At 43.3% G+C, this 13,687-nt stretch overlaps 1 long non-coding RNA gene across 1 annotated transcript; it reads right to left on the bottom strand.

Moving 5' to 3' along the window:
* Window positions 1-2,048: 2,048 nt before the first annotated feature.
* LOC118473573 (uncharacterized) lies at window positions 2,049-4,099 on the bottom strand. The gene is made up of 2 exons (XR_004853253.1): window positions 3,875-4,099; window positions 2,049-3,098 (listed from the first exon to the last, which is right to left on the bottom strand). It is a non-coding gene; the product is annotated as an uncharacterized lncRNA (long non-coding RNA).
* Window positions 4,100-13,687: the final 9,588 nt, after the last annotated feature.

Here is a 13,687-nt window from a genome sequence, read left to right as displayed (position 1 = left end):
GGTAGCGAGTTCAGCGTCGAGTGCCCTGGTGCACCGGACAGTCCGGTGCGCCAGACCAGGGTGCCTTTGGGTTGTCTTTTGCTCTCTTTGTTTGAACCCTTTTTGGTCTTTTATTGGCTTATTATGAACCTTGGCACCTGTAAAAACTTATAGACTAGAGCAAACTAGTTAGTCCAATTATTTGTGTTGGGCAATTCAACCACCAAAATCAATTAGGAAAAAGGTGTAAGCCTAATTCCCTTTCAATCTCTCCCCTGTTTTAAATGCTTTTCCTTTGACTAAACAAAACTCCCCCTCAATAAAATCCTCCTCTTAGTATTCAAGAGGGTTTTAGATATTAGTTTTTTTCTTGAAGAGGGTGAACCAATTTTGAAATTCTATCAAAAATAATATACGAATTGAAGAATTCATCATTTCAAAACTTTTTCTCAACTTCAAATTTTTGAAAATTGGTGGTGGTGCGGTCCTTTTGCTTTGGGCTATACTTTCTCCCCCTTTGGCATGAATTGCCAAAAACGGATACTTGAATGAAATATAAGCACTGTTACTACTTTCTCCTCCTTTGGCAAACAAAATATGAGTGAAGATTATACCAAAGTTGGAGAGTTGCTCGGAGCGACGGCGAAGGGTGAGTGTTTCGATGGAGTGGAGTGGAAGCCTTTTTCTTCGCCGAAGACTCCAATCCCTTTCAATCTATGACTTGGTTTGAAATTCACTTGAAAACACATTAGTCATAGCATATAAAAGAGACATGATCAAAGGTATATTAATGAACTATGTGTGCAAAATATCAAAAGAAGTTCCTAGAATCAAGAATATTTAGCTCATGCCTAAGTTTGTTAAAGGTTTGTTCATCTAGTGGCTTGGTAAAGATATCGGCTAATTGTTCCTTGGTGTTAATATAAGCAATCTCGATATCCCCCTTTTGTTGGTGATCCCTTAGAAAATGATACCGAATGGCTATGTGTTTAGTGCGGCTATGCTCAACGGGATTATCCGCCATGCGGATTGCACTCTCATTATCACATAGAAGAGGAACTTTGGTTAATTTGTAACCATAGTCCCTAAGGGTCTGCCTCATCCAAAGTAATTGTGCACAACAATGGCCTGCGGCAATATACTCGGCTTCGGCGGTAGAAAGAGCTACGGAATTTTGCTTCTTTGAAGCCCAAGACACCAGAGACCTTCCCAAGAACTGGCAAGTCCCCGATGTGCTCTTTCTATTAATTTTACACCCTGCCCAATCGGCATCCGAATAACCAATTAAATCAAATGTGGATCCCCGAGGGTACCAAAGCCCAAACTTAGGAGTATAAACTAAATATCTCAAGATTCGTTATACGGCCGTAAGGTCAGCTTCCTTAGGGTCGGCTTGAAATCTTGCACACATGCATACGGAAAGCATTATGTCTGGTCGAGATGCACATAAATAGAGTAAAGAGCCTATCATCGACCGGTATACCTTTTGATCTACAGATTTACCTCCCGTGTCGAGGTCGAGATGCCCATTGGTTCCCATGGGTGTCTTGATGGGCTTGGCATCCTTCATCCCGAACTTGTTGAGTATGTCTTGAATATACTTTGTTTGGCTAATGAAGGTGCCTTCTTGGAGTTGCTTCACTTGAAATCCCAAGAAGTACTTCAACTCCCCCATCATCGACATCTCGAATTTCTGTGTCATGATCCTACTAAATTCCTCACATGTAGATTCGTTAGTAGACCCAAATATAATATCATCAACATAAATTTGGCATACAAACAAATCATTGTCAAGAGTTTTAGTGAATAGAGTATGATCGGCCTTTCCGACTTTGAAGCCATTAGTGATAAGAAAATCTCTTAGGCATTCATACCATGCTCTTGGGGCTTGCTTTAGCTCATAAAGCGCCTTAGAGAGTTTATACACGTGATTAGAGTACTCGCTATCTTCAAAGCCGGGAGGTTGCTCAACATAGACCTCCTCCTTGATTGGTCCATTGAGGACAGCACTTTTGTAACACCCCACTAGTCACACACAATGGATATTACCAAAACTCCTCCCACCAAACTTACTCAACACAAGAGATGTAATAAAGAGAGAAATACTGCAAAATCCGGCAGCACCTCCTTTGAAACTAGCATAACAAGGAGGGGAAACATGTGGTTCAAACAGGATATAAAGACAGATAATCTACGTAGTAGAATTTAAATGCAAAAGTGGTAAAACACATTCATGACCCAACAGAAACAAAAACAAATGAGATAAGGAACTCAGCCCACCCCAAAACAAACGCTCAACCAAGAACAAAGTAATTCACTAGACTTGACCCTCTCTGATTAACAACATTATTAAGTGGTGGTTCCTTTATTAAAGGTGTAGTGGTCGTGCTGCTACATCCCTCTTTTCCCAAAGCAGAAATTAGGTGCCTGCATCAAACAATGCAAGATGTGACACATCTCAGCAAGTAAACATAACAACAACAAATTGGGCATAGTAAATCAACTGTGCTTAAACACCCATGTGGTTCAAACTTCCCTTTTGAACATTAAATTGCAGCAAGTAAAAAAGTAACTAAATACTTAACGTCAAGAAGAAACACCATGCACAAGACCAGATTATCCACATCCACATAATAGATTCCACACCTCTCCCATGAATGCACATGGCTACAGATACAATAATGACTTCTGCCTCCATATCTCTAAGGATATGAAGCTGCATCATACCCCTTCTCGGGCAACATATGATGCTCAATGTACCGGTACGGTCGGACCATAAGATCGTGACAAAACTTCAATGCAATGGATGATGAGTGCATTATGCATGACAACATCGTGAGTTCTTCTCAAATAAAATGTGCTAGACATATACTTCCACCCCTTCCACATAATAACCACTTGAGTAACATAATCAAACCTCAAACTCAACATATGAAATCCATGAAACATGAACCTTTTCAAATGATGGTACTCAATAAAAAAATATGAATATGGACACAATAGCACGACATAATCAAGTATAAGACTCCTCATTTGACAGAAGGAATAACCATCACAGTTTTACTTGCCTTCACCGGGAGTTTGGGCAAATCCCTAAGAACGATCCGGAAGTCCACCACCTATTTTTGACACCCAACTTAGTGCACCAAATTCACATAATAAGCCTCAAGAACAACGCCGCACCTATGTGCAATCTCAAACCCCGCCGCGGTAACAATTCTCCCCACACCAACCAAACTGTAGCGGCGCTGCTTAACAATTCCATAACTTTAAAATTAAGACAGCAATGGTGTCAAACAAAAACTCCAGAGACAACTACATAAAATTCCCCACAAGTTTTGTATACAATTTGTGATTAAATTCTAACATCTAATTACCCCTAAACTGTCCACAAAATAAACCATGCAATCTGTTTTTTTCCTGATTTGGGCAGTGACATACTCGGATTCAAACAGCGATAACCTTTAAAATATAATTCCGAATCGAGCGCATAAGTACTTGTTGGAAAGATAAGAAAAATCCCTACATGATTCTCATACTGATTAACACTAATTACTCCCGAAAAATCCCCAGAAACTGCTAATCCTGCTGCTGTTCATCTCCCTAAAAATCTGTTTTTTGGACAGCCACATACCCGGATTCAAACGGTGATAACTTTTAATTTATAACTCCAAATTGAGCGCATAAATACTCGTTGGGAAGGTAAGACAAAGTTCTACATGATTCCCAAACTGATTCCCATTAATTTCCCACGAAAAGTGCCCAGAAACTGCTAGAACTACTGCTGTTCATCCACCACCTAAAATTCTGGACAACCCCTCTACCCAATCGCATACGCAACATCTAATCAATTGGATTGCAGCGCAAATGAACAAGAGATGAACACAAAAATCACCTTGGATTCTCCCCCTTTTCTTCCTCCTTTCTTCCCTCCACCAAAACGATTGAAGATTCACACCACGCGACGACGATCCGAGTGGCAAGGAATGGTACCTTGGGAGGAGGAGATGGGGGGGGCGGCTAGGGCTTGGTGGTGTGGCTGCAAGGATTGAGAGAGGGGGGAGATGGAAGGGGGGCGGCGGCCAAAGGGTGGGGAAGTGGGGGCGGCTGCACAAAGGGGAAGGGGGTTAGGGGGGAGGGCGGCTAGGGTTTGGGAAGGATAGTGGGCCGAATCACTAATCGCGGCCCAACTAGCCCATGCGACAGCTCCCGACCCCATCACAAGCGCCAAACCAAAGAAATTCTACTGCCCTAGTTGTGAATGTTTTCCACAAATTCCAAATCCCCAAAATGCAACAACCAAATGAGGAAAAAAACCAAAAAGAACAACCCCCAACTTCTCTTCTTTGTGAACCGGGTATCACAACTTTTCACGTCCATTTGGTAAAGCTTAAAGCCATGGTAAGTAGCATAGGCAAGTAAAATGTGAATTGACTCAAGCCTAGCTACGGGTGCATAGGTTTCACCGAAATCCAAACCTTCGACTTGTGAATATCCCTTGGCCACAAGTCGGGCTTTGTTCCTTGTCACCACACCATGCTCATCTTGCTTGTTGCAGAAGACCCACTTGGTTCCTACAACATTTTGATTAGGACGTGGAACTAAATGCCATACCTCGTTCCTAGTGAAATTGTTGAGCTCCTCTTGCATTGCCACCACCCAATCCGAATCTTGTAGTGCTTCCTCTACCCTATGTGGCTCAATAGAGGAAACAAAAGAGTAATGCTCACAAAAATGTGCAACACGAGATCGTGTAGTTACCCCCTTTTGAATATCGCCAAGGATGGTGTTCACGGGGTGATCTCGTTGGATTGCTTGGTGGACTCTTGGGTGTGGCGGCCTTGGAACTTCATCCTCCTTGTCTTGATCATTTGCATCTCCCCCTTGATCATTGTCGTCATCTTGAGGTGGCTCATTTCCTTGATCTTCTCCTTCATCATCTTGAGCCTCATCCTCATTCCGAGTTGGTGGAGATGCTTGCGTGGAGGAGGATGGTTGATCTTGTGTTTGTGGAGGCTCTTCGGATTCCTTAGGACACACATCCCCAATGGACATGTTCCTTAGCTCGACGCACGGAGCCTCTTCATCACCTAATTCATCAAGATCAACTTGCTCTACTTGAGAGCCATTAGTCTCATCAAACACAATGTCACAAGAGACTTCAACTAATCCAGAGGATTTGTTAAAGACTCTATATGCCCTTGTGTTTGAATCATAACCTGGTAAAAAGCCTTCTACTGCCTTAGGAGCAAATTTAGATTTTCTACCTCTTTTAACAAGAATAAAGCATTTGCTACCAAAGACTCTAAAATATGAAACATTGGGCTTTTTACCGGTTAGGAGTTCATACGATGTCTTCTTGAGGATTCGGTGTAGATATAACTGGTTGATGGCGTAGCAGGCGGTGTTGACCGCCTCGGCCCAAAACCGATCCGAAGTCTTGTACTCATTAAGCATGGTTCTTGCCATGTCCAATAGAGTTCGATTCTTCCTCTCCACTACACCATTTTGTTGTGGGGTGTAGGGAGAAGAGAACTCATGCTTGATGCCCTCCTCCTCAAGGAAGCCTTCAATTTGAGAGTTCTTGAACTCCTTCCCGTTGTCGCTTCTAATCTTTTTGATCCTTAAGCCAAACTCATTTTGAGCCCATCTCAAGAATCCCTTTAAGGTCTCTTGGGTATGAGATTTTTCCTGCAAAAAGAACACCCAAGTGAAGCGAGAATAATCATCCACAATAACTAGACAGTACTTACTCCCACCGATGCTTATGTAAGCAATCGGGCCGAATAGATCCATGTGTAGGAGCTCGAGTGGCCTGTCAGTTGTCATGATGTTCTTGTGTGGATGATGAACACCAACTTGCTTCCCTGCCTGACATGCGCTACAAATCCTGTCTTTCTCAAAATGAACATCTGTTAGTCCCAAAATGTGTTCTCCCTTTAGAAGCTTGTGAAGATTCTTCATTCCAACATGTGCTAGTCGGCGATGCCAGAGCCAGCCCATGTTAGTCTTAGCAATTAAGCAAGTGTCGAGTTTAGCTCTATCAAAATCTACTAAGTATAGCTGACCCTCTAACACTCCCTTAAATGCTATTGAATCATCACTTCTTCTAAAGACAGTAACACTTGTATTCGTAAAAAGACAATTGTAACCCATTTTACATAATTGCGAAACTGAAAGCAAGTTGTAATCTAAAGAATCTACAAGAAAAACATTGGAAATGGAATGGTCAGGTGATATAGCAATTTTACCCAATCTTTTGACCAAACCTTGATTCCCATCCCCGAATGTGATCGCTCTTTGGGGATCTTGGTTTTTCTCATAGGAGGAGAACATTTTCTTCTCCCCTGTCATGTCGTTTGTGCACCCGTTGTCGATGATCCAACTTGAGCCCCTGGATGCATAAACCTACAAAACAATTTTAGTTCTTGATTTTATGTACCCAAACGGTTTTGGGTCCTTTGACATTAGATACAAGAACTTTGGGTACCCAAACACAAGTCTTTGACCCATTGTGCTTGCCCCCAACATACTTGGCAACTACCTTGCCGAATTTGTTAGTTAAAACAAAGGATGCATCAAAAGTCTTAAATGTAATGTTGGAATCATTTGATGCAATAGGAGTTTTCCTTTTAGGCAATTTTGCACGGGTTGATTGCCTAGAGCTAGATGTCTCACCCTTATACATAAAAGCATGATTAGGGCCAGAGTGAGACTTCCTAGAATGAATTCTCCTAATTTTGCTCTCGGGATAACCGACAGGGTACAAAATGTAACCCTCGTTATCCTGAGGCATGGGAGCCTTGCCCTTAACAAAATTAGACAATCTTTTAGGAGGGGCATTAAGTTTGACATTGTCCCCCTTTTAGAAGCCAATGTCATCCTTGATGTCAGGGCGTCTCCCACTATAGAGCATACTACGAGCAAATTTAAATTTTTCATTATCTATCTCATGCTCGGCAATTTTTGCATTAAGTTGAGCTATGTGATCATTTTGTTGTTTAATTAAAGCCATATGATCATGAATAGCATCAATGTTAACATCTCTACATCTAGTGCAAATAGTGACATGCTCAATGGTAGATGTAGAGGGTTTGCAAGCATTAAGTTCAACAATCTTAGCACGTAAAATATCATTGTTATCTCTAAGATCAGAAATTATAACATTGCAAACATCTAAATCTTTAGCCTTAGCAATTAATTTTTCATTATCATTTCTAAGGCTAGCAAGAGAAACATTTAATTCTTCAATCTTAGCAAGTAATTCAACATTATTATCTCTAAGATTGGGAATTGAAACATCACAAATATTAGAATCAACCTTAGCAATTAGTTTAGCATTTTCAATTCTAAGGTTGGCAATAGTATCATGGCAAGTGCTTAGCTCATTAGATAATTTTTCACATTTTTCTACTTCTAGAGCATAAGCATTTTTAACCTTAACATGCTTCTTATTTTCCTTAATTAGGAAGTCCTCTTGGGAGTCCAAGAGATCATCCTTCTCATGAATAGCACTAATTAATTCATTTAGTTTTTCCTTTTGTTGCATGTTTAGGTTGGCAAAAAGGGTACGCAAATTATCCTCCTCATCACTAACATTATCCTCATCACTAGAGGTTTCATATTTAGTGGAGGATTTTGATTTTACCTTCTTCCTTTTGCCGTCTTTTGCCATGAGGCACTTGTGGCCGACGTTGGGGAAGAGGAGGCCCTTGGTGATGGCGATGTTGGCGGCGTCCTCGTCGGAGGAGCTCTCCTCGGAGTCCCACTCGCGGCACACATGGGCATCGCCGCCCCTCTTCTTGTGGTACCTCTTCTTTTCTCTCCTCTTGCCCTTCTTGTCGTCGCCCCTGTCACTATCACTAGATAACGGACATTTAACAATGAAATGACCGGGCTTACCACATTTGTAGCACACCTTCTTGGAACGGGGCTTGTAATCTTTCCCCTTCCTTTGTTTGAGGATTTGGCGGAAGCTCTTGATGATGAGCGTCATTTCCTCATTGTCAAGTTTAGAGGCGTCGATGGGTTGTCTACTTGATGTAGACTCCTCCTTCTTCTCCTCCGTTGCCTTGAATGCAACCGGTTGTGCTTCGGGTGCGGAGGGGCCATCTAGATCGATGATTTTCTTTGAGCCTTTGATCATCAACTCAAAGCTCACAAAATTCCCTATTACTTCCTCGGGAGACATTAGTGTATATCTAGGATTACCTCGAATTAATTGAACTTGCGTAGGATTAAGAAAAACGAGGGATCTTAGAATAACCTTGACCATTTCATGGTCATCCCATTTGGTGCTCCCGAGGTTGCGCACTTGGTTCACCAAGGTCTTTAAGCGGTTGTACATGGCTTGAGGGTCCTCGCCTTGGTTGAGTCAGAACCGACCGAGCTCCCCCTCGATCGTCTCCCGCTTAGTGATTTTGGTCACCTCATCTCCTTCGTGCGCGGTCTTGAGTACATCCCAAATCTCCTTGGCGCTTTTTAGCCCTTGCACCTTGTTATACTCCTCTCGACTTAGAGAGGCGAGGAGTATAGTGGTGGCTTGGGAGTTGAAGTGTCGGATTTGGGCGACCTCGTCCGAATCATAGTCTTCATCCCCCGGTGATGGTACTTGTACTCCAATTTCAACAACATCCCAAATGCTTGTGTGGAGTGAGGTTAGGTGATGCCTCATTTTATCACTCCACATATTATAATCTTCACCATCAAACATAGGTGGTTTGCCTAATGGGACGGAAAGTAAAGGAGTACGTTTGGAAATGCGAGGGTAGCGTAGGGGAATCTTACTAAACTTCTTGCGCTCATGGCGCTTAGAAGTTACGGACGGCGTGTCGGAGCCGGAGGTGGATGGTGACGAGGAGTCGGTCTCGTAGTAGACCACCTTCCTCATCTTCTTCTTCTTGTCACCGCTCCGACCCGACTTGTTGTGTGAAGGGGATCCCTTCACTTTGTTGGCGGACTCCCCAGATGGAGCCTTCCCGTGGCTTGTAGCGGACTTCTCACCGCCGATCCCCATCTTCTTGGCGTGATCTCCCGACATCACTTCGAGCGGTTAGGCTCTAATGAAGCACCGGGCTCTGATACCAATTGAAATTCGCCTAGAGGGGGTGAATAGGGCGAATCTGAAATTTATGAACTTAAGCACAAGTACAAGCTGGGTTAGCGTTAGAAATATAAATGGGACCGAGAGAGAGGGCGCAAAACAAATCGTAAGCAAATAAAGAGCGAGACACGATGATTTGTTTTACCGAGGTTCGCTCCTTGCAAACCTACTCCCCATTGAGGTGGTCACGAAGACCGGGTCTCTTTCAACTCTTTCCCTCTCTCAAACGGTCACTTAGACCGAGTGAGCTTCTCTTCTCAATCAAACGGAACACAAAGTTCCCGCAAGGACCACCACACAATTGGTGTCTCTTGCCTTGGTTACAATTGAGTTTGATCACAAGAAGAATAAGAAAGAAAAGAAGCAATCCAAGCGCAAGAGCTCAAATGAACACAAATGTCGCTCTCTCTAGTCACTATTGATTTGGAGTGATTCCGGACTTGGGAGAGGATTTGATCTCTTTGGTTGTGTCTAGAATTGAATGCTATAGCTCTTGTAATGTGTTGAAGGTGGAAAACTTGGATGCCATTGAATGTGGGGTGGTTGGGGTATTTATAGCCCCAACCACCAAAATATGGTCGTTGGAAGGCTGCTGTCGCATGGCGCACCGGACAGTCCGGTGCGCCATCGGACACTGTCCGGTGCGCCAGCCACGTCAGCCAACCGTTGGGTTCTGACCGTTGGAGCTCTGACTTGTGGGGCCCCTGGGCTGTCCGGTGGTGCACCGGACAGGTCCTGTGGACTGTTCGGTGCGCCAACTGCGCTTCCTCTGTCCTCTGCGCGTGCAGGCGCGCATTAAATGCGTTGCAGTCGATCATTGCGCGCGAAGTAGTCGTTGCTCCGCTGGCACACCGGACAGTCCGGTGTTGCACCGGACACTGTCTGGTGCTTCACCGGACAGTCCGGTGAATTATAGCGGAGCGCCCTCTAATTTTCCCGAAGGTAGCGAGTTCAGCGTCGAGTGCCCTGGTGCACCGGACACTGTCCGGTGGCACACCGGACAGTCCGGTGCGCCAGACCAGGGTGCCTTTGGGTTGTCTTTTGCTCTCTTTGTTTGAACCCTTTCTTGGTCTTTTTATTGGCTTATTGTGAACCTTGGCACCTGTAAAAACTTATAGACTAGAGCAAACTAGTTAGTCCAATTATTTGTGTTGGGCAATTCAACCACCAAAATCAATTAGGAAAAAGGTGTAAGCCTAATTCCCTTTCAATTACCCCCAAAGCCACCCCTGGCTGGCACAAAATTCCCACGCCCTCTCCAGAAACCACCCCTCCGAGGAATCTTGTTACCTGTAAAACTTCCTTGACGATGATGTCCAATTTCTTGCTGATCCTGCTCAGTCTGTTCCCCTGGGGCTCTCTAGAGCTTGGCTCGTAGGTCTTCCTCCCTGCTAAACTCTGAATCCAATAAGTCATCATCTTCCATCCAATCCTTAGGGGGTCGCTTCCAACTATTCCTCCTGGTTCCGTTCTCCACGCCATCCCTCCTTCCTTAACCACCTGAGAAAAGGATCGCTCAAATGGTGTCGGTGGCTCAACTCTCTTGATACGCCTAGCACTTTGCCCTAGCCGGCGTACCTCTTCTGGTCTTGCCTAGTATCCTTTACCTGAGAGAATGTTGGTCCTGGGCACCCATAGCCATTTCGAGTTAATGGGCCTCCAGGAATGCCTGAACACCTGGGCCAGGGAGAGGCCCATACAAACGTGCTTCTCCTCCCCAACTTCCAAACGACCATCCCCGGTAGAACCCTCTTCCACCTTGGAATTCGATAGGACATGTTGTGCATTCGTGCATGAATGATCTATAGCAACTATTGGATTTGCCATCCTTCTCACCCTTGAGAAAGTGATAACCAAATCGTCATCAACCCTGTCATCTTCTAGCCCAAACTCCATAACCCCAACCCCCTAACGGCAGGCGCCGCGAACAAGCTGACACCCCAACCGCGCACAAACAAGGAGACAACAGACCTCAATACTTACTAGTGGGAATGACCTTTGCGCCGCACGCTGAAGACCCTAGTGTGGAAAGGCAGAGCGCTACCACCAACGAACTTGCCAGCTGCAACGCTGAATCCCCCTTCGCCTCGCCGGCTCCCTTGTTTGCCCTAGCTGCGATGGCGAATGGGCCGGAAGCCGTTGGGGGGGTAAGCGACGACGGCGAGCAGTGGGCGGTAGGATCGAGCCCCCCCACCCGATACCTTCTCTCTCTCTGGGTTTCGCTCCTTTCAGAGACCAACTTCACCCTTTGTTCACTTTGTTCATGACATTCCCTCACCCGACAATCCCACGCTCCTGTCAAGCTGTGCGCCCTCCCTACCCTCGTTGAGCCCAACCACAACCTTTGCTTGCCACCATTGTCCCCATCGGCCACACATGCCCTCCCTGTGTCGCCTCTGCTCTTCCTCTATTGACTGTGCGCCCTCCTGCGTCATCAAGGTACTAACCATTGCTCTATCAAGTGCGACAATGGATATGTTGTAAGTTCTCTCAATGTTGTAACTAGATCTAGTTTCTGGTTGCTAAATGGATGTGTTGTACTCCCTCCGAGTTCTTTTTACTAGTCATCATTCTGCCGTTTTTTTTTCAAAGAAGCTGAAAGGAAGTCAGCGTGCACACGCGAAGCTAAAAAGCAGCAAGAAGCTCAAAAAAAATTAAAAAATACCAGGTTTCGAACCTAGGCAACAGCGCATATGTATGCCCTATAGTAGGGCTGATAACCAGTTGAGATACAAAACTTCTTGAAAAGAGTATAGAAACACATAATTATAAGAGTGGAAAGTAGCATCCGCCTTGATATGTGAAATGCTGTCGAAAACGACTACTAGGGAGTAACAACGCCCAGTTCTCTCAATGTTGCAACTGCATCAAAACAGTCTGCTACATGGATATGCTATTATTTGTTATGTGTTGCTCATATTATTAGTTACCCGACGAGGAGTTGAATGACATCATCAGCGTAGAAGTGAAGGAACATTTCAAAACAACAATACCCGAGAAGGAAACACTAATAGATGCATCCAAAAAGACTTCTTTGTTAAAGATGAGCAAGAAAACAAAGAAAAAAATTGCATCTCTAGCTACTACAAGCACATGCTGATTAAAGCACATAAAATGTCCAAATAAAAGTGTACCATCACAAGAGCTCTCATGGATACACTAGCATGGCAAGCCTCTAGTCCGACCAGAAGAAGTGTGCGTAGATTCCATGACTCATACATGAGGGAGACAACCATTAATAGGGCATGTTTTGGTGTGCTTATAAAAGATTGTCCTTTCTATAATGTTTTGTTGATGTGGTACGGCCAAATTTCAAAGGTATATTTAAGATATACCAGCAGAATATTCTAGACATCTCTCTCCTCATTCGTTGGGTTCTTTAAATGTTTGCATTTCTCTTGTACACGATTGAATTATATATATTTAATGCTACATGGTATTCCCTTACACCTACTTTGTTTTATGAAGGATAGAGATCCGGAGATATTGTAAAGCAGGGACTTTCAATATCAATTTTATTGACCCGATGGTTATTAACCAAAAAATAATTACAGATTTCTGCGTAAACGTCTTAAAAAGATTGTTCAAGTTTTTAGAAGCAACTTCTTCCTTGCAATTTTAAGTTAGTCTCCACTACCTTTTTGTAGTTGTACCTTTTTGTAACTAAAATGTGTAGTCTAATTTGCTCTCCCTATTTATATCATTTCTATAACTTTCATTAAATGTTTCTTGTGATCTCAATGCATTGCACATATCTTTGACTCTAAGGAAGCAAATATGAAGAGGGTGCACATCTCTTGTGGATGTATATAGATGAGATATAGGTGGTGCTTATATGGTGAAAATTTGACCATTATAACTGTTTTTTTTATTTTTAGGGGTGCATGTGGACCCGCCAGACAACATATAGCTTCGCCCCTGGTGTCGAATGGCACGTAAGGAGAGGGGAGTGGGCACCTAGTGGCAACCATGAACAGGACACGCTACGATCTAAGGTTTGACTATCTCGACCATTATATCTCTCCCATTTAGGACCTATTTGTTTTGGCTTCTAGCAAAATTTGATCGCCAAAATTGGCTTCTGGCTGTCAAATGTTCCGTTTCTCGTTTTCGTGAAAATCGCTCAAATCGACATTAATGCGGAATCCGTCGAGTCATTGCAACAGAAGGAATCTATCGCTTCCTAAACCCTAAACCGTGCAAACTCCATTTTCATCTACACATAAGCCCCACGATGTACAGATTCTCGTGACAACTAGATTATCCAGGAATCTAGATTCTCAGAAAAGCTCTTCAAAATAAAAGTTGTCCCAAACAAGCTTTTACTCTTTTCCAAAATATTTCTCCTCTAATATCATTCTCTATATCTCATCATCTATACATGAATGTCTATTGTATAGATATATTTTACTCTAAACTTTTATACGTACTTATTTATCAGTCTCAAATATTTTTATATATTTTAGTTTTACTTAATTTGTTATTTAAAACGATAAAATAAAATATATAGAGAGAGGACACAAAACGTCCATTATATTTAGAGAACACTACTAAAGCATATTGAAGAGAAATTCTTCTCTAAGTATAGGAAGTCCAAGTCGATCT

The sequence above is a fragment of the Zea mays genome, chromosome 10, assembly GCF_902167145.1.
Source record: "Zea mays cultivar B73 chromosome 10, Zm-B73-REFERENCE-NAM-5.0, whole genome shotgun sequence".
NCBI lineage: Eukaryota > Viridiplantae > Streptophyta > Magnoliopsida > Poales > Poaceae > Zea > Zea mays.
This window is presented reverse-complemented; position numbering and strand designations above follow the sequence as displayed.